The 27,463-nt window shown below is 36.1% G+C and overlaps 1 protein-coding gene across 1 annotated transcript in view; it reads left to right on the top strand.

Annotated features, from left to right (window-relative positions):
* Nucleotides 1-27,463, top strand: part of LOC149543077 (putative methyltransferase TCM_000168) — a 254,166-nt gene that overhangs the window by 158,265 nt on the left and 68,438 nt on the right. The gene's annotated exons all lie outside the window — the stretch shown is intronic.

Genomic DNA, 27,463 nt, shown 5'->3' with positions numbered 1-27,463 from the left:
TGATGACACCTCTAGAGAATAGTTCCCGATCATCATAGGCCCTTATGGTGATTTTGTGAGAGGGATCTACATCTTCTTCAGAGTAACCCAAAACCTTGACAACTTTAACAATACATATATTCAACCCTGCTCCTCCATCTATCAAGACACATCTAGCCTTGGCATTATGGATAAAGAATTCTAGATGAAGGGGATCATTGTGGTTGAGTTTGTAATTAGGAATATCTTAAGGGGAAAAGGTGATATGCTATGATGCATATAGGTTCCCAACCATGGCCTAGAACTAGGCAACATAAATGTTTTCTAGGACTATTGACTCTTTGAGGGCTTGATCCAAGATCTTCTAATGTTGGGGAGACACACATAATAGGTCCAAAATGGACATTTGCACAGAGGTCTTGCAAATTTGATCAATAAGGCTATAATTAGATGGAGTAGGAGCATTAGGTCTACTAGGGGTGGAGTCTAGTAGATGCAGTAGGCCTAGAAGGTGCTCCAGGTAAGGTAATCTTGGTACGACATGTAGTGATAGTGAAATGGGGATCTTCAACCTTTAAGATAAATGTGGACATGAAAGAATTAGATTCATTGAAATAGTTGATGGTGTAGTCATGTCCCATGTATGTGTAGTTTACATTAGCCTAGGAATTTGAGTTTGAACTAGAGGCCTTTTCTTTGTCATGATTACACAAAGGATCTTTAAAAATTGTGTGATCAGAGTTGGATGCTAGTATTGATGGATCGAATATGGTCACACCATCATCAATAAGGTCTTGTATTGCATATTTTAGCTTGAAACATAATGAGGTCTTACGTGCTTTTGTGTGGTGGTAATCACATAATTTTTTTTCATCTCATCAAGAAGCTTTAGTTAGTGGTTCATCTTTTATCGAGGGTAACTACAAGAAGTTATTACTGAGTAGTTGTTGAAGTACAGTCTCAAGAGGTATCCCCAAGGGTGTGAATTTTCTATCTTTGGTTCTAGGATGTCTTTGAGGTTCATCCTGTGGGGAAGTATTGGCTTTCTATTGTTGGGGTGGCATTTGATTGGGAGTTTGTGAATTTTTAGGGTTTGCATCTTTTAAATTCAGTTGAGGTTGTGCTGTACTAATTGTTCATGCATCCACAATACCATCATTGGTCACATTCTTGTTTTTGGAGATATTTTTTCCCTCATCATTAGATGAGTTGGTGCTTGTGTTTTCCTTGTTCATCTTGAGGATTCCTTTACGGATAAGAGCATCTTCATCACTAGCCCCTTTTTTCATTGTTCATAGATTAAGTTGGGGACTAGGTTTACAATGCACAAATTAACTTGTTGTTCTTTAGGAATGTTTAGTGAGCATTGACTGACTAATTTTCTCTAGCATAATAAGAATGTGATAAATGGTTCTCCCATTTTTTGTTTAGTTGAGCACAAATTAGAGAGTTTCACCTCATTCATAATTTTGAATGCAAAGTGGGAGATAAATTTTCCTATGAGTTCTGACCAAGATTTTATGGTATTAAGAAGTTTGGAGTACCATTCAAGTGTGGGCCCACCTAGAGAATGAGGGAAAAATCTCATGAGATAGGTGGGCTCACCATTGAGTTTGGTACAAGGGGTAAAAAATTCCTTGATGTGTTCAACAAAGTTTCCTTTTCCTTAGTATTTTTTAAATCTTGGAGCCTCAAAATTTTTTGGGAATGGAGGCATATACAAACTTTTATCAAATGGATTAGGAAGTAAGTACCTTTCTATATATAGAGCCTATTTCTTCTAAACTCCCAATGCCTCAATTTTTTTGGAAAGTTGTTTGAATTATTGTAGTAACTCTTCATTAGGGTTTTGCATGATAGTCTTCCTTTAAAATCTTTTGTGTCTACGAGTAGATCATTTTCTATGGTGGGAACTATGCCTACTCGGTTATGATATTTCTATGATTGAAGAGTCGGGTGATGTGTCGCTAGGTGGTGGAGGTATGCTAGTACCTCAAAGACAAAAGGGTCCTTGTTCTAGTACATGTTGTGGTATTTTTTATGGTACTTGTTGTGGTATTGACTATGATTGTTATATCATATGTTGTTTAGGTATCACTTGTTGTGGTTTTTGTTGAGATATGTATGTTGGTTACATGTGAGACCATGTATGTGACTATTATTGTAGAGGTATCTATTGAGGTTGTTGTAGCATCTATTTTTGTTGTAACAAGTGTTCTTGAAAGGAAATTTGTTTCTCTAGGTATCTTTGGTATTTTTTGAGTTGCTTTTGTTTTTTAGCAAACAAGACTTGTTGTTATTGGTACATTGAGTGTAATTCAAGTGGATTTATATTGGATTGAATATTAGGGATGTTGGATGCTTTTACCAATTGTAGGACTAGAAAGTGGGCTAATATCTAACATACTTTGAGCAAATCACAAACTCAATAAACATACATGCTTGTACCCTCTAGTTTACCATGAAAGCAAAACAAACAAAGAAATTAACAAAAAGTTAAAACCCCCTCTCTCATTTGTAGCTCCCATGTCATTTTTCTTCTCTATATGATGTAGCTCCAATTACCTATAATGCACACAATTAGGAAACAAAATTCTATGATAATGATATGAGAGAACTAGAACAAGTGATTTGAAGCATAAAGAGACTAAGAAGTTAGCACTTAGATGTTAATAATCAAGGGACTTTAAGGACTTGAAGGATTTTTTTGAAGGATCAAGGGACTTGAATGCCCAGAAATGAGAGGAAGAATGCTCAATTTATAATCAACACACAAGATGAGAGCATTGGACTTGTCACCTTGGATATGTGACTTGCCAAGAGATTCCTTTGAGAATCCATGAAACATATGACACAAGATGCCAAATGTAGGATTGTATGATGCTTGGAAATCAAACATGGCTAAAAATGGAAGAAGATCTATGATGCATCATGAGACACCTCAAACCCACTTAAAGCCAAGAATCTATGACAATGGAAGCCAAATATAGACATATGTAAGGGAATAAGACTATATGGATTATGACATATCTTAGCCAAGTGTAAACGGAGAATACGTGATGTGTCATGATGATGTCAAGATTGTGTCAATATTATGTGGAATATCTAAATTAGAAATCTATATACCTACATAAATAGAAATTAAGAATTTGGAAATTAATGGTGGAAAATATGACTTAGGAAATTATAAATTCCATGGTTTGCAAATAATGAATCAATTAATTAATTGAGGATTTTAGTTAGGAAGAATAAATAGTGAAATGACATAGGAGTAAATTATGGGTTATTTAATCCTACAGAGAAAATTAGTAGATGATTGGCGAATTCGATTAAATAAGTGTGACAATATCATTTGATAAAAATGTGATGATAATGTAGATTGACTATGATGATGATGGGTAGACCAAGGCCATGGTCAAATTGACTGATTGATTAAAATTGATAACATGCCAAGGACACATGACATGGATTAAGGATACCTAACATTTAACTGATATCATAAATTCTATAGTATTGAGATTGATTGATATGGTTGATCATACTAACATTGAAGAATCCTATTAATGTTATTAAAATGGTTTGATGATGCCATGATTTGACACTAAGGGACTCAACAATGTCAATGATCGAATGACAAGAATGACAGTTTGACCTAGCATTGAGTGCCATGATAGCACTAAGGTTAGATTGATAAGATTTGATGGATTGATAGATTTCCAAGGTACTAAGAGCCATGAAAATGCCTAGGGTTGGACAAATGATGATAGATTTAGGATGTTTGATATGTTTTGGGTTGATTAAGATGATTTTTGGGTGATTTGGGGTTTCTTTGATAAGATTTTTGATGATGTTGGAATGGTTTTGAAATGATCTACAATTGATGTGAAAGATAATATGAATGATGAAGAATATTGTTGAGATATAATTAAATTGGCCAAAAGATCATAATTAATGGAAGAAAATGGGATGTGTTAGTATGAAAATGTGATTAGACCATAGATGCAAACCATTTTTTATCATCTATAATATCCAACTATTTTTTATAAATTGGGCAATGCGCTTCATGCTTGATATGCAAGTGATGCATCTTTATATCCAATTTTATCACCTTGGAAAATTGTATTTGATCTTTCTAGTTGGGAACAACTAATTGGTCATCTTATTGTACCTAATGTGATGACAGTTCTACATGAATTTGTAATCAACCTATCTATTCATAAACTATACCCATTTATTGGGTTATGGCTTGTTTCTTTCTATAAACATCTACTATGATATGTTTTTGTAAAATTTCTTACAAACTCTACCCATTTGTCCTGGTCTACATTATTCATGTGCAAGACATGAGGTAAGTCACTTAGCACAGGTTGAGTGAGTTTTACTATTTTTTAATTTGGATTCTAGAATATGTATGCAACTGGATCAATTTTTCTATTATGCTAAGATATAATAGGAACCTTTAAAAAGATCTCTCTCTATATATAAAGATATACATGTTTAGAAGGAAATATAAAGAGATACATGTTTAGAAGGAAAAGAAAAGAACATTTACATAGCCCTTGAAGAAAATACAAGAGCAAGGGCATGAAGATCAAAAGGGCACAGAAATGAAATGTAGAGATCACAAGGGAATGACAACAAAATACACCGAGCACAAGGGCATGATAACATTCATAACTCTCCACCCTCTTTCACATGCAACTCTCCATAATCAAAACAAATGGGGAATGATTTATGTTGTGTTTCTTTCTTTCTTTTTGTTTATACTCACATGAGCATTGCAATTATGATGTCAACATCTATATTGTGATGACATCGAGGACAATTGCAAAAAAAAACATGAAAATCATCCATAAATTACACCACTGTCACAAATTGACCCCAAATGTTGTAGTGAGGGGAGCACCCTTCATTAGTTTCACAATGAGATGTATACTTCACATTGGAAAAATCAATCACACCTCCTCCTTTTGCATCTCTATCAGTGATTACTCTCTTATTATGATCTTAGAGTTAGCAAAGATTCAATCCCTTGGGGTCTTGATAGATTCTTTGTCTCCTTAATTGTGACAACATTGTGACATGCTTTGTGCTCTACCTTACCAACAGTATGGGTTGAGTTCATATTTTGGCTAAAGTGGGGGATAAATGTACCATCTTAAATTAGAAGCACTTAAATTTAATAATGGTTTACCACCCATTTAGTGATATTTACTACTAGATTTCTATTTAATTTTCATTCTCCCCTTTCTTCTCCATCTCTTTTTATTCCTCTTAATTTGAATTAGGGTAGGATTTAATAGATCCTCCTTGGTATTCCTATTCTTATCACAAATCTTAAGGTAGAACCTATCGTCTTAGTGTCCTCCTTTTTATCTTCCAAATAATAGAATCATTTTTTAACATTTAAATAAGGTTTTCTTAAGATCTACACTTGATTTCCCAAAGTTAGTGCTTATTTTTTGGCCCTAAGATTAGGGACACAATTCATCCTTACTCTAGGTCAAGGGTGTAGTACATCCCTACCTAGGCTAGGAATGTGGTGCATCCCTAATGTAGGAGCTATTTTGGGTTCCCTTCTTGGCCTTTGTCTTATGTTGATTCAAGGCATTATTTCTTTTTCCTAGTCACCCAATGGGATAAAGTTTATTCCAAATCCTTTAAAATCTCCATATTTGCCTCATATTCTATCCAACATTAATCTACCTATCTATTCACATTAAGCATGCACATTCAAGAATTTAAGCCATCTTTAAATGCATCCAAGGAGATCATTTTGCAAGTAATTAAAGAGGAGATCTCTTGCATTCAAGCTATTTTTAGGGAGCTTCAAAGGAGTTAATTTGGTGGCTTCATCATCTATCTTCCATGCTCGTGCCACAACCTTTCAAGATCTAGTTTACTTCATTGGTGATAGTGAATCTATTCATCAAGAGATTGTTTTATTTTTTATCCTTCTTCCACATTCACACATTCTTGATCCAAATATACTTGGTAAAGTAAGCTCATTGCATTTGATTGAAAAATCCTACTTTTATAAGGTGAATTTATTTATTTACTTTATATTTCATTATTTCAATTATTTTAGTTTTATGGTTAATTCCTAAACTAGTGTTTGATCAAGGCAAAGCCCCAACAAAATAATTCTTGTTACATTTTAAAGATCTCGAAAGATAAAAAAGAGTGTAACTTTGGATATCCTTTTCATAGAACTTCAAAGATCTTTTTTTTTTTTTTTTTGGTGATTAGACATAGAAGGCGAGGGATGCACTATGTCCCTACCCTTAGCTAGTGGGCCCTAACCTAGATTAATATTGTTCTTATAGATCATCCTTGACTAAGACCCAAATAACTTCAAGGTTTTGTAGATCTCACAACTACAAGTCCATAACCATTTTTTTTAGAGCAATACAAAAGGAGAAAAAACTATAATCTATATTCTTAATTAATTTTAGCACATTTACTTTCCATATCTATAATCTTAATTTAATTTCATAGTTCTTGCTACATTAGAGTTTTAAGGATCTTGTATTCTTTTTCTAATTCTATAATGATTAGTTCATTTGCATTGGTGCTCCTTCATCATTTACATCACACTAATCTATTTAGATCTAATGACCTTAGAGTTGGAATTGAAAGGGTCAATCTTCTTAACTTCCGTTTGAGGTATAAGGTCCCTTGAGCCATGAAATGTGAAGTGGTTGAGCCCTTTTTTGATTGATTCACATTTCTCTTTATACACATCTAAATATAAAATGTATATAAACTAAATACATGTAATCATAGATAAACATAAATTCAATTTATTTATAAATATATAAGGGATTCTACTAACTATTCTTACTAATGGGTCATATGTTTCTTAAAGGGCCCTAGGTATCATAAAGGTCCTGGGACGTGTATTAGGTGTCCTAGGATAACATTTAACACTAACTACAATGTTGTATACCATTTATAGATACAATTGCCCATACATGTATAATATTTAAACATGTGAAGAAGAAATTTTAAAAGTTTACGTCACATCTAACTATGGGTAAGTGCACCAAGATAGTGAACAAAAAATATGAAATAAGTGGACACCTTTTTCCTAAAATTAGGTAAACCTAAACTTGAATGAGATATTTGAGGGTCACCCACTCAAAATGGCAAGATGTGTTAAAAATAAAAATTGTATTACTATGAATGTAGTATCTAAACTCCTACTATTTTAAAAAATAGATAAGATTAAGTGGGTCAAACCCTATGCTCACAAAAATGTATTCTAGGTTTTTACTAGAAAAACATAACATAATTGTTTTTGTACATTGCACAAAATGCATAGTTATATTTAGTATTTTGCAAATCCATTTGATAAGATAATAGGTAAGAGTGATATTAGAAGTTGCGTATTATATTTTGTAATTTGTTGATGAGTATTTTTATTTTAATGATTTTAAAAGTGATTGCATAATGCAATTTTGGTGCCTATTCATGCACTGGATATAACTTGTATCAAAATAATTGAAAATCATTTTTAATTTAAATTTTTTTTTGTATAGGATTAGGTGTAGAATAATAATATGTAATTTATTTTGAATTTGGTCTTAGAGTATATCAAAAGCTATTTAAAAAATAGGTAGACATATGTATGTGAGGACTATCAAGACATTGAAAATAATAATTAAAGTTTACAATGCTAATGTTAATAAAAAAATAGAAAAAATTAAATGGATAGAAAACTAAGATTACATGCAAGACTATGATTGTGTTAGAGATACCCACTTAATAATTTGCACAACTGAAGAAGGAAAAGGCATGAATTCATCTTAGAAGATGAACAAGTGTCCAAAGGAACAAAAATAGAGGGAAAATGAGCTCCCAAGCTTTTGGGTTGTTTTCCTAGGCTGCTACCAAGCCATAAACTAATCAGGTTGCTAAGATTAAAATAACCTGATTGGGTTATAAAAAATAAAAAGCACATTTTCAATTCTTCATAACTCAATTGGCTTATGAAGAAATTATTTTTACTTCTCCAAAACCTAATTGGGTTATGAAGAAATAAAAATAGACTCTACTCTAGAAGCCACAACTTTCACATCTAGAGTTTGATTAACTCCATTCTAAATGTGTTACAAAGCTATTAGCAATATTTAAAACATGATGGACCTAAAACCATTTTTGAAATCAAAACTATTTTTCTTTCTATTTGAATCAGAAACACTCTAAAATAGGTAGTCATTTCCCAAACATGCAGTGAATAGATAAATTAGAATGGTACAAACAAAACACCTTATGAATTATGGTATGGGTACAAGCCTAATGTTTGTTATCTCAGAGTATTTGGAAGAAAATTCTATATCTTGAAAGATGTAAGGAAAGGAAAACTTGATGCAAAAAGTGAAAAAGACATATTCCTAGATTACTCCAATAAAAGTAAGACATACAAATGTTTGAATCTTTCTACTCATAGAATCATAGAAAGCACACATGTGAAGATTGATGATTTTTTTGAAAGAAGTGAATAATAGAGCAGCAAGGAACCTAAAGACTACATAAAGTTTGTTTACTATGAGGAGGAACTTGAGGCTTTACCACAATAAGTTGGAGTTGAACAACACTAAGCTACATCTATTGAGTTAGAGGAAATACAAGCTAAGTTGCAATCATAGATAATGCAGCCCAAGCCACAGGTAGTGCAACTTGAGTTATAGTTAGATTAGCCAGAGGAACCTGAGTCACAATAAAAGGAGCCCAAGGAAAAGACAAAAGATCATGGAGAACCAAGTTCAAAAACAAGAAAGAAAGAACCAAGACTAAGAAAATATGTCAGAAGATATCATGCACCTAAACAAATAATTAATGGAGGAGAGACATATGGCATATTGAAAAGGAACAAATTAAAAGGTAAATGATTGATTAATTAATTTTAACAAAATATGCTTTATAAAATTAAGATTGGATAGAGATAATGAATGAAGAAATTGAGAATATAGAAAATTATAAATCCTAGTCTCTTGTACCTAGACCTAAGGATAAGAATGTAATTGGCACAAAATGGATATTCAAAAATAAGTTGAATGGAAAATGAGAAATAAAAAGGAATAAGGAAAGACTAGTATGCAAAGGATATGCAAAAGAAGAAGGTATTGACTATGGAGGAACATTTTTCCCTATTGCAAGACTTGAATGATTCATAATACTTCTAGCATATAAAAGAGATTCAAAGTATATCAGATGGATGTAAAATTAGCTTTCTCAAATGGAATCCTAGAAGAAGAAGTCTACATTAAAAAACCTAAATGTTTCATTGATCCAAAAAAAAGTGACATGGAATGTAAACTATACAAATCCCTATATGGATAGAAGCAAGTTCCTAGAGCATGGTATGAAAGGCTGCATGGATATTTGGTAAGAAGTAGTTTTAAAAAGACAAATGATAACAATAATTTATATATAAAGGAAGGACCACTTGATAAGATATTTCTAGTAAAAATATTTGTGGCTGATATCATATTTGGAGGACATGAGATATTATGCAAATAATTTTCTTGAGAAATGTGAAAAGAATTTGAAATGTCTATGTTTGGAGAGATAATTTTTTTGTTGGTCTACAAGTTAATCAAACAAAGGATGGCATATTCATCACTCAGTCAAATTAGATTAGGAAAACATTGAAAGAATTTGGAAGGGAAGATTACAAACTATTTGGAACACTTATGTCTACTAAACATAATCTTTCAAAGAATGGTGATTCAAAGGAGGTAAATTAGACTACCTATATATCAATGATTGGAAAACTTTAGTATGTGGTACAAACTAGACCTTATATTTCATTGGTAGTTAGCATAGCTATAAGGTTTTTTTGTAAATCCTAAAGAAAATCACATGATGATAGTAAAAAGAATTTTGAGGTACCTGAAAGGAACTAAAGAATATGGTTTATGGTATAAGAAAGGAGAAAATCTTGAGTTAAGGACCTTTAATGAAGCATTGATGATAGAAAAAACACTAGTGGAGGAGAATTCTTTCTTGGAAAGACATTAGTATCTTGGAAAAGCAAGAAGTAGAATTGAATTTCTCAATAAACAACATAGGTAGAGTATGTTGTTGCAATAGTCAATTGTTCTAACATTATATGGATCAAGAAATTATTTTCAGGAATGAAGGAGAAAATCAAGGAACCAGTAGTTATCTATTGTGATAATGTAAATGCAATCAATATATCTAAAAATCTTGTGCTTCACACAAAGAAAAATTACATTGTAATTGAGTATCATTACCTAATGGAATTGGTTCAAGATAAAGAGGTAAGATTGGAATATGTGAACACCAAGGATAAAATAATAGACATATTTACTAAGACATTACCTAAGGATGCATTTATGTATCTAAGAGGTAAACTAGGGGTTATTACCCTATCTAATGCTCAATCAAGTAAAAGATAGTGATGCATCATCAAAGTTCTATTGAAGATCTATCAAGTTGATGTCGATTGTCACACTTTAGGTGTGAAATGTAGAACATATTGCATATGAATTAGTACAAAAGGTACATAGTAACTTCAAAGTATGTATCCTTTGGAATTTGATGTCAAAGAGGGAGAGTTTAGTGTCAATAAGAGTTTAGCATCAAAGAGAGAGTTTTGTACCTCAGAAGGAAAGTATTTAGATGATGAGAATATACAAGAAAGAGGGAGAAAATGACAAAAGTACACAACAAATTGATGACAAATGTAAGAGGGAGAATTCATTTGGAAGTAGCTAAGACAAATCTAGAAATAATCATAGAGGGAGTTGGTATGGATGAGAATCAAAATGAAACTAAGGGTATTAACTAATTGTTGATACTTCTATCATTGTATCTTGACATGTTGTGTTGCCATCAATACCAAAGAGGGAGATTATTGGAAACAATTCTTCAATTGTATGTTGCTATTGATGTTAACCAAGTAGTCAGACAATGAAGGACATTCAATGTGAACTAAGCATTTAGGAATTAAAGGATATCCATCTTGTAGGATTAACCAAGTAGTCAAGCATCAAAGGATGTTCAGTGTTAACTACGTGTCAAAAGATTATGCTTGTCTATTAATTAACTAATTGAGTTAGACTATTTTTATGTTTAATTGTTATTTGAAAGGGTATTCAAGCTGACTTGATGAAGCTTATGATATAGAAAAAAGGTCAAGTAGTGAGGATAAGATGTGTAAGTGAATAATGTGGAATACGATGGAGATGTGATTGAAGGGAAATATAGAGCAGAAAAGTATGAAAGATAAGATAAAAAGAATATTCTAATTAGTAAGGATCTAGAGATCAAGCTAGAATAGAGATTAAATCTACAAAAGAAGTTGCTTCATTAATCTAGTCAAATTACTGTAGCAGTGAAGAAATCTCTTAATAGAGTTAACTTAATAGTCATATTGTAAATCATTTAGCAAGGTGACATTTCAAGATTAAAGTGTACTAAAACACCTAACTAGGCCACTCCTAATAGAATAAGCTAAATCCTCTAATAGGGTCATACTTAATAGTATGCATTATAACCTTTAATAGGGTTGGTTCCTAACAAGACTCACTTCAGAAGAGCGAAAAATATGATAACTATTTTTATGGTGGTTTTCCCAAATTGGATTTCCACGTTAAATCTTACTATTATCTATGTTCATGTTATTTTCTTTACACTTTATGTTTTCTACAACTAAGTTACTAAAGTTTAAATTAATATTTATAAGACTTCTTTGTTAACCAAGTCACAATAATAACTTAGTTTTAATTAAGCTAGACAAAGAATTACATTATCAATGAAAAGTTTGATTTGACATCTAGGGATAGGGAATTATTTTTGTGGTAACTGATTCACCCCACCCCTCTTAGTTACTTTCTTCATTTCCAACACACCATACATGCTCAATTTTAGAAAATAAGAATGTTTTAGTAGTAGAATCAAGATAGAATATCTTGTTTTTATTCTTGTTTCAATTAGATTACCTTCATCATCAAAGATCTTGACTTTTTTGTTCTAAAATTCCATCTTGTGACCTGTTATTCAACTCTGCAACACTCAAAATATTGTACTTTACTCCTTCATCCAATATACATAATCACATATGATCCTATCATTCAACATTAGTGATCTTTTACCCTTTAACATAGATGAAACATCATTACCTAGCATAATAGTTCCATGATCATCAATTTCCTCAAATTTATCAAACTCACTTAGATTGCAACTCATGTGATGTGAGCATCCACTATCAATAATCCATGAATAATTCTTTCTAACATGTGAAATAAGTGAAGTTTCATTTCATACCTTTCTCCATTATGATCTTTTTTTATTGCAACATATACCATCTCAACTATTTCCTTGTTATCATCCAAATTGGACTCACTGTGTGCTTCTTCAGTAATGTAACATGGCTTCTTTCTTTTTTCTTTGAAATGTTTTTTCTTCCTATACTTTTAGTCTTTATTATCATTTATATCACTCTTAATTTTGTTAGGATATTTAGAAACAAGTGACCGATCTCATTACATTTGAAACAAATAATGGGTAGTTTACCTTTGTATTTTCCTTTGCCTCCTTAAAACCTTTGTATTTTTCTTTGTAATGGGGTATGGATTTCATAGGTGAGATCTCTCCTAAATCTAGCACTGGCTATTCTTGGATTTTAGTTGCTACTAATTATTTCACAAAGTGGGTGGAGGCAGCCCCTACAAGAAATGTAACTAGTAAAGTTGTCAACAATTTCTTGCTAAATAACATTATTTCCAGATTTGGTTGTCCTCAAAAAATTGTAACAGATAATACAATGTGCTTTAGGTTTGAGGAGTTCATGAAATTTTGTGACAGATATGGAATTACAAAATTGACTTCTTCCCCTTATCATCCATGAGGGAATGGACAAGCCGAGTCCACAAATAAGATTTTGTTGAAAATAATAAAAAGGACACTAGATGATAATAAGAAAGCTTGGAATTCTAAATTGCAATTAGCCATATGGGCTGACAGGGTGACTATAAATAAGGCCATTGGTGTAGCACCTTTTGATATGGTGTACAAAATTTAGGCAAGGATGCCTCAGAATAACTTGGTAGGACTTTACAATTACATCTAGTTGTATGATGAAGATATTATAGATGACATGCAAGAAAGGTTGGATGAGCTTGTAGGACTAGCAGAAACCATGACAGAAGCATCTCTCAGAAACCAAAAGTTGCAACTACAAGTCAAGACATTATATGGTAAAAGGACAATGAGCAAAAAATTTGAATATGGAGATTTATTACTCATGTGGAATGCCAGGATTGAGGATAAAGAAAAACATGGTAAGTTTGATCCTATATGATTAAGTCCCTATCTGATTGAAAATACATGGGGAGAAGACTCTTATATTCTCAAGGATTTGTCAGGCAACATTCTTGAACTGCTAGTTCATGGATAGTTCTTGAAGAGGTATTTTTCCTAAAAAATACTTATTTCTTCCATGATTAGTGGTCTAGGGTTTTTTCTATACATTTGTAAATATTTTGGTCTTTGTGTAGTTTTCTATACAAAGTCTTTTCCTTATTGTTGTTACTCTCTCAATTTTCTTAGGTTCTAAGGAAAGTTAGGTATGTGGTCTACTCAACCATAGATTCTATATTCTTGCATAGAATCAAGTAGTCTATCATCTCTAGATAGAGCCACTATTGGTCTAATTTTTACAAAATAATTTTTTCCAAATCCTAGGTTAAAAATCAGAATTGAATTCATTGTTTGCCTACTAGGGTTTTTGGTTCTTTAGCCTTACATTTTAATAACCTTTGAAAAAACTTGTTAAACCCCAAGTCTTGTGTTCTTTTTGAATTTATTCGGGCATGAATCTTTTCAAACTACAAATATTCCTTGACCCATTTAAATATTTCATGCTCCCAAGTGCCTTTTCCCTTTTTGTTTCACATCATCTAATCTTTATAAGATCTACAGTAGTCGCATTGTCGCTATGTGAAGATGCAAGTGTTTTAACCATAGCGACATAGTGACTGCCATGAAATTGACTAGCAACATCATGAAGTGGAGGCACGATGATTGAAAAATACATTGTTTCAAAAGGTTTTACTCACATGCTTCATGTTAGAGTTGTCAAAAGTGGAAAAGGAACCAAATATAATGAAGTGCAAGTGGCATCACCATAATCTAGTTTTTCTGATGGGTCACTATGTCATGATCAGAAAAAGTTTATATCCTACAATTAGTGACATAACACCTCAACAGAAAATATAGAAGGCGATGGATTTTGAAAATTTGGTGACCATGAAAGTTCCCAAGTGGAATTGTGGACATGCATTTTTATTATTGTGGTGGGTCCCATTAGGATTATCCCCCCAAATCAACTCATCTCTCTTATTACTTAGAACCATAGAGTTTAACACTATTATTATCGATTTTAGATCCTTAGATATGAGGGAAAGACCTCTCCATCCCTTGCCAATCCTATTATTACTTACAAGATGAAATCAATGTTCATTGCTATATCGCATAAGTAACATGTTCACTCTTTATGTATAGTGAGATAGGGACTAGGCAACACATGTCCTCAAGAATTAGTGGGTCCAGTTTGAAATGCCAGAAGTGAAAGAAAAGTACATGTGGAGAATTTTCATTGTTTTCACTGCCAACATGTCAAGTGGAAGATGAATCTTCCATATTTTCATGCTTGGATCATAGGATTTTCTAAGATCAATGGTGCAAATTTGAAAAGGGAAGGTAACACCACTCTATTTCACTTGTCGTTCATTAATGAGGAATGAAAGCTTCATGTGCGAGTAGAAAATAGAGTATATTGTAGAAGATCTCACCATTTTCATCTCATACAAACAAGATTTAAGGCTTTATGAGTAGAAGAAATTAGTGAGAATTTGTGTTGAGCTTGATTAGAACATGAAGCAGTTTCCTATTTGTTCACGAGACATTGCAGGATTATAGAGCAAGCAAGAAAATAAAGTAAGTACCTATATTCTATATGCTTTATAGCAATTTAGTTTTCTAAAAAATATATCTAGTATGCCTCCAAAGAAGATGTTCTCTAGGCAGGAGGATTATTTGGCTACGAATATTCATGATGACCTCCTTGAATTGCTCCCTGAATCTACCACTGAAACTATGCAAGTAAAAAAGTTAACTTTGTTAAACCCTAGGCTCAAAATCATAGATGGGTCATATGATAAGGGGAATTGGGTCTAGGATGATAAAATTTCTCAAACTAGTCTTGCTTTATTAAAGAAATGGTTTTCAAAAAGAAATTTATTTACCCCACATGTAAATATTTGGAATTTTGATTTAGGAAAATTAGTGGTTCCAAGTGTTTTTATGGATTACAACCTCCTTGAAGCTGTGGTAAAAATTATGATCAAGCAATTAGAGTGGTGAGAAGAATTAATGGTGAAATTTTGATCACAATCAGCCCAGAGGAAATCTGATAGGTATTTGGTTTAGGGCCTCTCACTAACTATCATGTGCCCATTGACTTGAAAGAATTAGAAAAGGAATATATGTCAAAGAAGGATGCAGTTAGGTAGGGTGCACTGAGGGAACATATAGGTAAAATTGGAACTTTTCCAGCAATAACAACATCCTCCAAGGAACCCTTCAAAATAGCATTTTCAATACTAGGGTTGTGGAGGCATACAAGCCTCTGTGTAGAGTTTTTGGTGAAGATGAAGAGGAGTTTATGCCCGTAGGTTTTATGTACATGATCACTCAGATTTTCTCTTTTGGTGTGGACATTATTTTTATTTTGCCTCTTATTTAGTAGAAGAAATTCACAATGGCTTGGTTGGGATTGTGAAAGACAAGGTGGAGAAGATTTTTGGTGACTATTCTTTGTTAATGCATATGTTTTTGTTCAAGGGAGTAGCATATTTTGGTAAAGAGATGAAATTGAATAGGGAATAGGATGGGGAAGCACTATCAGTCCAATCATGGAGTGCAGATATGACCTGGGAAGCAGAAAAGCTAGTTTTGTCAGGTTTGATAGGTACTTTGCTTCAAAGTTGAGGTGCCTATTATTAAATGACAATCTTGAAGTACCCAAGGAATTGGCAAGTCTTATTAGGCCCCTGGACAATCCTATTAGTTTGAAAGTTTCACATAATTGGGGAGACATCATCCCATATTTAGTCTCAACTATCATTAGGATTTATGGTTTTTGAGGTACTCCCCATCTGTTACCTTACCATGTTCCTTTAAAGCTAGGAGTAGCTGAATTTTTGTGGTAGCTAGGAGGATTAGAGGAAACTTATTTGTTGAAAAAGTCAAGAGGGTCAATATTCCCACTTGCACTATAGCCCATCAATTTGTAATCACCAAAGGGGATTGGCTTTCTTTGCACAAAATATTAGATTAGTATAAGATGGCTATTCCTCATCCTCATTTTTGTGATATTGAGGGATTTTATAACTTGGCTTTTAGACACAGAGTTAAGCTTGGCAAAATTGATCATGAATTATTTTCCTGAAGACATCGTAAGAAATGAATACTCCTTGCAAGAATAGGAAACTAAGAAAGAAAAATGGAGAGTGTTCTTAAGGGTTTTGGATTTTATTCATTGTTTTGGTGAAAATTATAGTCCTCTAGGTAATGTCATTATAGAGGCAGACAGAATAAATAAGCTCATGATTACTTTCCCTAAAACAATAGAAACTATGAATGAGAAGAAGCAAATTTTTATTAATTCTTTTCTAGATAAGGCTAACGAGGTAATGAGGAGACTAGTATTCACTCCCAATCTAGGGGTAGGGCAATTGACTGTCCAAAAAAAGCTAGGGTACACTATCATTCAAAATAAGAAGACCACTATGGACAAAGGAAAACAAGTAATTGGATGCACTAGTGCTATCTAGGAAGAGAGACCTCGTGAGCCCTCCCCTAAGAGTTGGAAAATAATAAAGGAACAAGATCCTCACATTGAGGAACATTCACCTTCATAATCCCCATTAAGGATTGAAGAGGAACAACTTACTGGAGAGAAAATTGAACAAATAGGGTCACAAGGGGGAGTTTTTATTACTCAAGCTGAAATAGGTGAAGGAAATCCCTAGGTACCTCCTATGCCAAGCTTAGAGTTGATAGTAGTAGATTTTAAGGGAAGAGAATTAGAACTTGTAATAGAACAAGCTAGTTAACAATTTTTGTTAGATGATACTTTTGTCAAATCTAGAGCCTTCCATTAGTTCACATGGAGAAAAAACATAGAAAAATTCAAAGAAAGATTTAATAAGCTAAGAATAGAGCATCCAAATTTGGAGGAGGTAACCTTGCAGAATCAAATAAAAGAAAAGATGATGCAAGAATTCCAAAGTATAACTCCAAAAGAGGGGAGACAGATGGTGAAAGCATCAAATGTTTTATTACTACCCAAATGGGATATAGCTGATGCTTTAATTTTTAATTCTATTTCAAATAAATTGGATTTACATGACTAGAATAAGAAATAATTCATAGGTATTACTTTCAGTAAGGACCAGGTTGCTTTGGTTATATGGTCATTAAGGAAGGGATCAGGGTTTGTTTCATCACAACCAGATGATTATGGTTTAATGGAAAATATCATTGTGAGAAGAGTAGTAGATACCTCCCATGTGCAAGCAACTCACATGGGTGTTGGAACATCTTAGTTTTTTTTGGCCATTATAGAAAAAGAAGGAAAAATAATGTTTGAACTGCAAAGTAAGTATGAGAGTTTTTTGGAGGCTTATAATAGAGAAGTTCAAAAAAGAATTGAACTTGAAAATAAAGTAACGGGGAGGTCTTCCAGGCCAATAATCACATATCCTCACCCTCTAGTGGAACCTTTTAAATCCACTCCTGTCATAGAGATGCCAGATACCCCACAAAGGCCACAATATTACATAGCTGAAGATTTTGAAGAAGAAAAGAGAAAATTATGGGCTTTGCATGTAGAGTTACATGTGCAATATGAAGACAAATTGAGAAAATCTCTCATGTATCTGGGAGATAAAATTGAATGGCCACTATTTTATGATCAACTAGCAAGAACAATAAACATATGGGATGAAATGAAAGCCAATGATTAGGCCTTGAAGCATATTGTGAATAAGTGGTGAAAGAGGAAGAAAGAAATGAAATTCTTGTGCTACTCTATCACAAGGTCTTCAAATGATCATATCGAAAAACCCTATGATATTGTTAATGATCTTCCAAATTTTGATGATAAAAGAGTTCACCTATGAAGAAGAATAGTTGGCTATTTGAATAAATATAAGAGCCAAGAATTTGATTTATTCCCTCGTGCTTTAGATAGAAATAATAAATTGAAAAAAAAAGATAAATGGGCTAAAGAATTAGATGATTTATTTTGTCTAAGAATCAATAAAATCATCAATGAAACATGACATGCATGGTGAGCCACAACAATTGAAGAAATGATAAAAGCCCAAATATTCTTTGATTCTTTGAACAAGAATTTATTGATATTGACAAAGAGGGTGAGTATGTTATCAAGAAGCAATAGGATATTCTGCAATTTGATTGGCTAAATGACACAGTTTTTGACAAGTGGATGGCATATATTGCTTCTAATGAATAGTTGGAAGAAGTTGAAAGTGATGATGATGAAATACATGAAGATGAAATACAGATCATCAACGCACTTCCAATAGTACCTGGGAAATAAGAAGAAAAAGAATGGTAGTCATCTCATGTAAAAGATATAGTGGATTAGATGGATGATGTGGCAGAGATGAAACCAAATGTAATTGTCACCTTGGTAGTACATGATGATATGAGTGGAAATGCTAGAGTAGAGGTGAAGTTACATGAATTAGAGCCTAACACATCACTGGAAAGTTTGATAGCTACCTATGTTGAGGATTCAAAGTGAATAAAGGCCAATCATGGGATTTCTAGCATTCAAAGATGTAATAGAAAAGGGGCCCAACAAATAATTACTTGATGTATTAACTTTTTGTTACACAAAGTTTTTGTCCTTTTGTGGCTGTTAGGAAAATGTAAATACCTGTTGTAAAATGATACATGTTAGTTCTCTATGCCTGAAGCTTGTTGCATCTCACACTTTATAAGTGAGATTCCAAGGCTAGAGAAGGGTCTAATTTCTAATACAATTTGAGTCTATATTGAGTATAGTTTGGTCTAGTTATGGTAGAAAACTTTATGATGTATCTTCTTTGCAATTTTTTTGAGAATACATTGATGTTATGTGACCTTTGTGTCTTGTCTAGAGTTATTTTGAGTTTTATTTCAACTGTATATAATTTTCAAAGAAAGTTAATACAAGTTTGAACCATTCCCATATCTGTTCTTGCTGAATTTTGTCTCCTTTGTTTTTGATTTGGAAAATAGGTTTTACAGGGATCCTGAAACCCAAAGTTTTACAGCATTAAACAACTAAAAGCATAATAGATAGAAAAAACAAAAACTTCCTCAAAAGGCCAGAAACAAAAAGGCCTGAAGCCTAGGAAACAAAGGCTAGGAACAGAGCCTGGCGGGTAGACTAGTGTCCCTTCTTCTCCATTGCCTGCAGGATTTTTGCAGCGTCACTTTCCTTTTGGATGGCCTCTTCCTCCTAGATTGTGGGGGGGGAAATGCATCTGGTCCCCCTGACTTTCCTGGATTCTAGTCTCTTTCTGAGGATCCTCTCGGTTGGTTCCGTGCTCTGTACTATGCTCCACGTTCCCCACAAGACTGGCATTGGTCAGATAGTCCCCCAGATTAACAATGTTTTCATTCAAAGTATGGAGGGTATCCATAATCTTTTTAATCACAACCTGGTGGATGGAGTCTAGCCTTTGGACCTTCTTCTTGAGCCGGGTGATTTTGTCCTCCTGATTGTCACTGGGGTCCTGGTTTTTGTCTTTTTCCTGGCTGCCCACCTGGTCTTTACTGCCTCTGGCCTCATGATCCTTGACTTCCCCCCTGTTGTTGGTCTGATTGGACTTGTCCTTCAGAGTCTCAATCTCCTAAAAAGCCACTTAATGGAGCAAAAATTGTCAATCAGGCTGTTCTTTGCATTGTTGAGGAAGTTGAAACTCGTTTCATAGACATTGTCAGAGAGAACCAGAAGAGTCGGGTCAAGGAGCTCGTCATAGTGGGTGCTACTGTCGAGATCAACCAACACCTAGATTTTAGCAGGTTCTTTAACAATGCCCATACTGAAACTATCCATATTGAAATTTTGCTAGGCTCTTCTATTATTTTTCCTAATGGCCTCCCCTCCCTTTTCAACCATAATTTCTATCATCTCTTCTGGGGGTGAAATGGGGACCTCCAGGGGGGAGGTGGGCACAGTAGGGCTGGGGGGAAAATCAACATTATCGCTGAGATGATCATGGGTTGGGGTTTGGTCCAATTTTCTTTTCTTGGGGTTATCTTGGGTTACTAAGGGGGTCACCTCCTTCTTGTCATTATCTTTTTCCTTGTCATCTTCCAACTCACTTTCCTTCTCTGCCACCGAATCTGCCTCCTCCGACTCCGTATCTGACTCATCACTAGACTCCTTAGGATAAGGGGTAGGGGGGTTAGGGGGAGGGCACCTGGGGCTCTTCCTGCTAGGGAAGCAGAGAGAGGGTTTGGTTTTTGGGGTTTTAAACTTGACAGACTTCACAACGCGCATTTCCCCTGAGTTTGAGCTAGTAGTGTCCTCTGAGGAGCCACTCGAAGCCCCAATGGACTTGACTCTTGTCTGGGTTTTCAGAAACTCAAAAATGAGGAGCAGAAGACCTTCATGAAGGGTAGGATTCTTGACAGGACATTTCTTGTAACTCTCTATATTCTTAGTCATAGAAGTATAAATATAGAAAGGAAAGGAGATTTTCAGTTTATGTCTAAAATGATTAAGCAGAACAAAATGATGGGTTCTAACTCTATCAAATCTGGGCTCCAAAGTGACATACTCTATGATGATCCTCAGAACAAGCCCCTAGAACTTCTTGATGGACTCTATGTCATAGAAGGTGTCAATCTTTACCAGTTTGCTTTTCTCCTTGTTGTTCTTGACGAAAGCATTGACAACATTGGCAGACATCTTCTTATCCCTAAAGAAGCTAACCTAGCAGAAGCCTATCACCTCCGATATGAGACCCTCTGTGATTTGGTTGGAGAGACCATCAATTATGACCTTTCTGTTGTGCCAGGTTTCAACCTTAATCTTGGTAACCCCTGCATTGAAACCATGGAGCCTCTCCGTGAAGCTGGTTATGCCGCCCTTCTAGAGTTTTTTCCAAACCTTCCCTTTTTCTTTCCAGCTCTCCATTTCTCCCCATGGCTCTCTTCTAATCATTTCTCCCACCATTGCGATTTTATGCCACTCTAATCCTAAACCCTGAACAGAATTGCAAAGCTCAAAGATGGAAAAATTTCTAAGGATGAGAGCTTAAATGTGTGTGTTTTTTGGGTTTAACTCTAGCTTTCTTCTACTCATATAATCTGTACACATTATTATGAAACGGTGGGGGTTCCGCATAACTCCAATTGATTCCCTTTTTAAAACATGATTTAGCATGTCTCATCATCATAAAAAGATTTTGAGTTGGTACCTTGAATTTGCTCCTTTTGGATGAGCTCAATAGCCGCTGTCAGAAAATGATTATTGTTTCCCCACGTCATCATCGAATTGAATGTGACCGCTGCATTTGCGAACCAATTATCAACCACATTAGCTTCATGGTAGACATGGTTGACGTGGTAATTTTTAAATTTTCTCAAGTCTATTTTTAGGTCCTCAATTATGATTTCAATGGTCCATGATGGTTTGGTTACTCCTAAAATACAATTAATTATATTTAGGGAGTCACCTTCAAGCCACAGTTGTTCGATCTCTGAGTCCAAGGCCAGCTTAACAGTGAGTCTGGCCACACTGGCTTCAACCAAATGGTTGGTTTGGTGACCAATAGGGGAGGAGATAGAAATAATGCCCCCTCCCAAGCTATTTCTTATGATTCCACCACATCCAACGGGACTAGGGTTCCCCTTAGCCGCTCCATCAAAATTGACTTTATGCCAATTTTCGGGGGGGAAGGACCAAGAAGCTTGCTGTCTTCTTTTGATCCTATCTTCTTTCCTGGTCTTAATTTTCCCTCTGTCCTTTATGTTTCCATCTCTAGTTGTGGAGTAGTTCTCTTTCATGAGGCCATCAATTTCCTCTGCTATAATACCCTTAGGAGCTTCTCCATCTCTGAATATCCTGTTGTTGCATTCCTTCCAGATTCCCCAACAAAAGTGTGGGATAATCCAGGAACTCAAAATTTGGGATTCCAGGCCTTTTTGGTTGCTTCTCCACTGAATGAAGAAATCTTGGATACTGGCTGGTAGGCACCAGTAGGAGTTCATATTGGAACTTAGAAGACTCCACACTCTAGAGGAAAACGGGCAGTGAATGAAAATGTGATTAACCATTTCTAGGTCATTCTTACAGAGGCAACATCTGTTGGGAATAATTTGGCCTCTTTTGGCTAAATTATCCAGGGTAAGGATCTTGTCTTGCAAGAAGAGCCAAAAGAAAATGTTGATTTTGGGCATTAATCTAGGGGTCCAGGCCTTGGCCCAAATAGGTTTCTCCCCTATTCCCACAAGGGAAAGATAGCATGAGGCTATAGTATAATGGCCTCCAGAAGAGTCTCCCCAGACTAAGGTGTCACCTATCTGGTTCATGTCAATAGCATTCAAAGAGGCCATCAAAGGCTTGAGATCTTGTGAAAGCTCTGCCAGATTGTGCCATTCATTCCCATTTTTGTAGTTCCTAACCAACATACCATATCTACCTATTGCCTGATCAGCCCACCTGCCAAATGAAGGATGGTTATTGAGAGGTTCTTGAAAAAGCTAGCTGTCCTGCCAAAAAAGGATTTTGTCTCCCCATTCCAACTTTCCATTTGGCCCTGGATTTAGCAAGGGGAAGGGCCTTCAAAATACCTTTCCAAATGTTAGAACCCAATGACAGCTCGACCCCCTAGAAAATGGAGGAGAGAGACAGGCCTGCCAGGTACTTCTTAGCCAAAATGTCCCTCCAAACCCCTGTGCCTTGGAAGATGTGCCAAGGGAGTTTAGCTAAGAGGGATTGATTGAGGTGAGAAAATTTCCTGATTCCAAGACCTCTGTAGCTTTTGGTCAAGCAAACCTGGTCCTAGGCTACTAGGTTGTATCTCTTGTGGTCATCATTTCTAGTCCAAAGAAAGTCCCTCTGAATCCTCTCCATTCTGTCTGCAAACTTAGCCAAAATCCCAAATAGACTGAGGGCATAGGTGGGGAGGTTCTGGAGAATGGAGTTAAATAGGGTGCATTTTCCTACTTGACTGAGGGTGGCCCCTTTCCAGCCAACAAGTTTCTTGTTGAAGTTGTTGATAATGCTAGTCCAAAAGGAGTTCAGGGGTTTGGAGCTTAGAGGAAGCCCAAGATAAGTCACCGGTAGGGACCCAATGCCACAACCCAGAATTTGAGCAATTTTCCTCTACCTCTCTAGAGGAGTGTTGAGGAAGAAGACAGAGCTCTTATCTAAGTTAATAGCTTGGCCAGTGCCCCTGGTGTAGGAATTAAGAATGCTTTTGAAGGTCTTGGCCTCCCGAACTGAAGCATCTCCCCCCAAAATAGTGTCATCCACAAATTGCTGATGAGTGAAAGTGGATGGACCCAAAGAAGGCCTCAAACCCACTAAACACCTGTCCCTGATCTTCTTCTAAATGAGTCTGCCAAGGCATTCTGCCATGATAACAAATAGGACCGGAGAGATGGGGTCTCCTTACCTTAGACCCCTAGAGGGGGAGAAGAAAGGAGAGGGCTAGCCATTGACCAGAACCGACAAAGAGAGTGAAGAAACAAGCTGAGAGATGAGCTTGCAAACCTGATCATCAAGGCCAAAGGCATGAAGAACATCAAAGAGGAACTTCCAGTCAACCCTATCATAAGGTTTTGACAGGTCCAACTTAAGAAGGAATCCTTCCTTTTTGCCTACCTCAAGAGAGTGGATAACCTCATGAACCAAAACAATTGAATCAAGGATCTGACTACCAGGGACAAAGCCAGTTTGCTGAGGAAAGATAATCAGAGGGAGAACTCTGAGGAGCCTAGAAGTGAGAACCTTGGCAATGATCTTATAGAAGGAATTGCAAAGGCTAATGGGCCTAAATCTATCCAGAGAATTAGCACCCGAGATTTTAGGGATGAGGACCAGAAAGGTAGCATTAAGTTCTTTAAGAAAATTCCTGGCTCCAAAGAACTCCTGAACTGCTTTAACCACATCCTTTTTCACAACATTCCAAAAGATCTGAAAGAAGAAAGTAGGGAAACCATCCGGGCCAGGAGCTTTAACCCCCGGAAGAGAGAAGAGGGCCTGATGGATTTCCTCCAAGGAGGGGATTGCCTTCAACATGGAGTTGTGGTAATCTTGAAGAATTGGGGGAATGGACGCTAGGATTTCCTCTTGTTCAGACCTAGAGAGGGAAGGATCAACAAAGAGGAGAGATGAGAAGTAACAGACAACTTCCTTCTCAATTTCATCCTCTTCGGTAATATGAACCTAGCCCTTTACAATGTTGGATATTCTATTATCAGCCCGGTTCTTAAGGGTGGTCAGGTGAAAAAATTTGGTATTGCGGTCTCCTTCCTTCAACCAACTGACTCTTGATCTCTGTTTCTAGAAAAGCTCTTCCTTAGATATGATGTTGTGCAGATCTGAAAGGATGGACTTTTCTCACTGGCTATTATGTGCATTGTACCTTGACTGTTGGATTTCATCCTGAATAGAAGAGAGCTAATCAGATACCTCATCCTTCTCCTAGAAGATGTGCCCAAAGTTAGTTCTATTCCATGATTTTATGTTTCTTTTCACATTTTTCAGCTTTTGGGCAACTCTGTACATTGTAGTGCCTTCAACCTCAATGCTCCACCAATGGGAAATATTACCTTCTAGCGTAGGGTGTGAGAGCCACATTTTCTCAAAGTGAAAAGGGAAGGCCTTGTTGCTGGAAAGCAGGGAGGCAAAAAGAGAAATTGGGGAATGATCAAAGCCCACTCTGGGGAGGAGGGATAATCTACAGGAGTGGGAGAGGAGCCATTTGGGGGAGATGAGGGTTCTATCAAGATGAACTTGGATACTATCACCCCCAATTCTTCTATTAGACCAAGTGAAGCTGCCACCTTGGAGGTCCAAATCTAGGAAAGCAAGATTCTGAATGAACGAAGCAAGGTCGCGTTTGCTATCCTGATCTGGGGCATGACCCCCCCCCTTTTGTCTGCATTAGATAGAGGTGAGTTGAAGTCCCCCATTATAATCCCTTTATTCAAGTTACAATTAGATAAGATGCCAAGGAGCTTGGTCTAGAAGCAGTTCCTTTCTTTCTCGGTATTGGGGGCATACAGGTTAAGGATTAGCCAAGATTCATTGCTTTGGATGTGAAAAACTTTACAAAGAAGAGCATTAGAAGAGCTATAAAGAGTAGTTAACTTGAAAGATTTGGTGTTATACAAGGTTAGGACACCACCTAAAGCTCCATCTGAATCAGAAGCTTCACAATAAAAAGTTTTACTGAAAGATATCCTTCTAACCAGGTCACTTTTCATCTTAGTTTCCTGTAACATCAGAAAGTTAGGTCTTTGGTCTCTAATTATATTTCTAATGAGTTCCTGTTTGTGAGCCCCATTAAGGCCACTTATGTTCCATGAGATAACTTTCATTTCTTACTTCCTGAGAAATCCTTGATGGACCTCTGGCTTCCATCTGCCATGTTCCTTCTTGTTTCTTCTTGCAGAATCTGATTTAAGTTCTTTCTTCCTGCTCCCTTGGGGGGTGACCCGATATCAGATTTAACCCTACTTCTGGTTGAAGCAAGAGATAGGGTGGGGGGGGGAAGTTTTCTTCTAGTTCTTCTTTTTCTTCTCGACCATGCACCAATCATCAAGGCTATCCATCGCACTATTATCTAACCCATCTTCTCAAAGGGCGAGCTGTGATGGATCAGTGTTCTTAATGAGGAGATGAAGCTTGGCCTCAATTCCTATAGGGGCTGAAGAATCCACCCCCTTGCTAGTGATGACCTCCGAAGAAGCCAAAGTGTTCTCAAGGGGAAGATAATTAGCTTGGGTATCCTCTTCCCGGGCTAGGGATTCCCGTTCCAAGTGATTCAACACTGTAGCTCCCAAAAGAGGGACTTCCTCTGCTGCGGGAGAAAACTATACTATAGTTTCTAGAGGGAGATTCTACTCCACAACAAGACCCATGGCTAAGGAGGGGGAACTTACCTGCACCTTAGGGTCCTTCAACGAGTTTGAGATTGTCTTTTCCAAGACAAGGCCCTGTACAAGGGGGGGGGGGGGGGAACAACATTCACCTTGGGGGGATCCTTCTGAATAGTGTCCTTCGCTACTACATGTTTTAGGCTAACAGCCTTTCTCCCCTGTGCCACAAAAAGTTTGCACCTCCATAGCATCTTCATCTTTCCCTTACCAAAAGGGTGTGTAGCAAGTTTCATGGTATGATCAAGGATGACTAGTTTTGAGATCTTCTTCTTTGCCTCTTTAGGGCACTGGTGGGCCTTATGACTAGCCTTCAGATAGAGGAAGCACTCAAAGGGGATAATTTCATAGATAATTTTTTGGTTGTGCACTCCAAGTTTGGAATGAAGTTCAATGAACTCAGGCATGTCTATTCCATCTCTCACCCCAATGCAGATGTGTGCAAAATTGAGGCGACCCTTGGAAGCAGTAATTAGATCCATTGAGAGAAGTTCCCCAAAGGTCCTAGCTATACCCCCAAAGATGTCCTCATTCCAGTATTCAAGTGGCAGTTCTGGCAATCTTACCCACATAGGAGCTTGGGCGAACAAAGAATCATTCAAGCTCATGCCAGATGACCATTTCTAGAGCACAAGGGAAGAACGACCCATGACCCATTGCCCTTCACTTAGAATGCTAGCGAGGTCTTTCGAGCAAGTGAAATCGAAAGACATAAAGCCTTTCGTCATAGCTATGACCGAGACCTGGCCCTTGAGAGCCCATTTATGTTTTATGAGCTGCCTAACTTCATCAATACTTGGTCTAGGCCCCAGAAATTTCCCAACCAAAGTAGAATCCATAGTTTGAATATTGTGATCCACAATCTCATCCGAGATGGCTATCACACAAGATCCAATCACCGAATTCTAAATAGTTTTAACAGGCGAGAAAGAGGACTTACCAAAGGGTTTAAGCCTGAAGAGTGAGGACCATTTTGTAGGTCCTTGCACATTTATTTTGGAAACCAAAGGAGACTTCGCTGCTTCCTTGATTACGACAGATGGACCCCCAACCACGCTTTCTGACCTATCCCCAGTGCCAGGAGCAGCTAGATAGCCTCCATCTTGCTGTCTGTGCTCCAGTCCAGGGACCCAAAACAGACCATCCAAGGAATTCCTGCTCTTGCATGAATTCAAATTTTGAAAACACCCACTCTCTCTACTCCCATCGCTATCCGCTCCCATCGTGTTTCATAATTTTGTCTCCTTTATTATTA

Source organism: Cupressus sempervirens, chromosome 8 (genome assembly GCF_028749045.1).
Source record: "Cupressus sempervirens isolate cs-2001-9-10 chromosome 8, ASM2874904v1, whole genome shotgun sequence".
Taxonomy (NCBI): Eukaryota; Viridiplantae; Streptophyta; class Pinopsida; order Cupressales; family Cupressaceae; genus Cupressus; species Cupressus sempervirens.
Note: the sequence above shows the minus strand (reverse complement) of the source record. Positions and strands in the feature narration are given on the sequence as shown.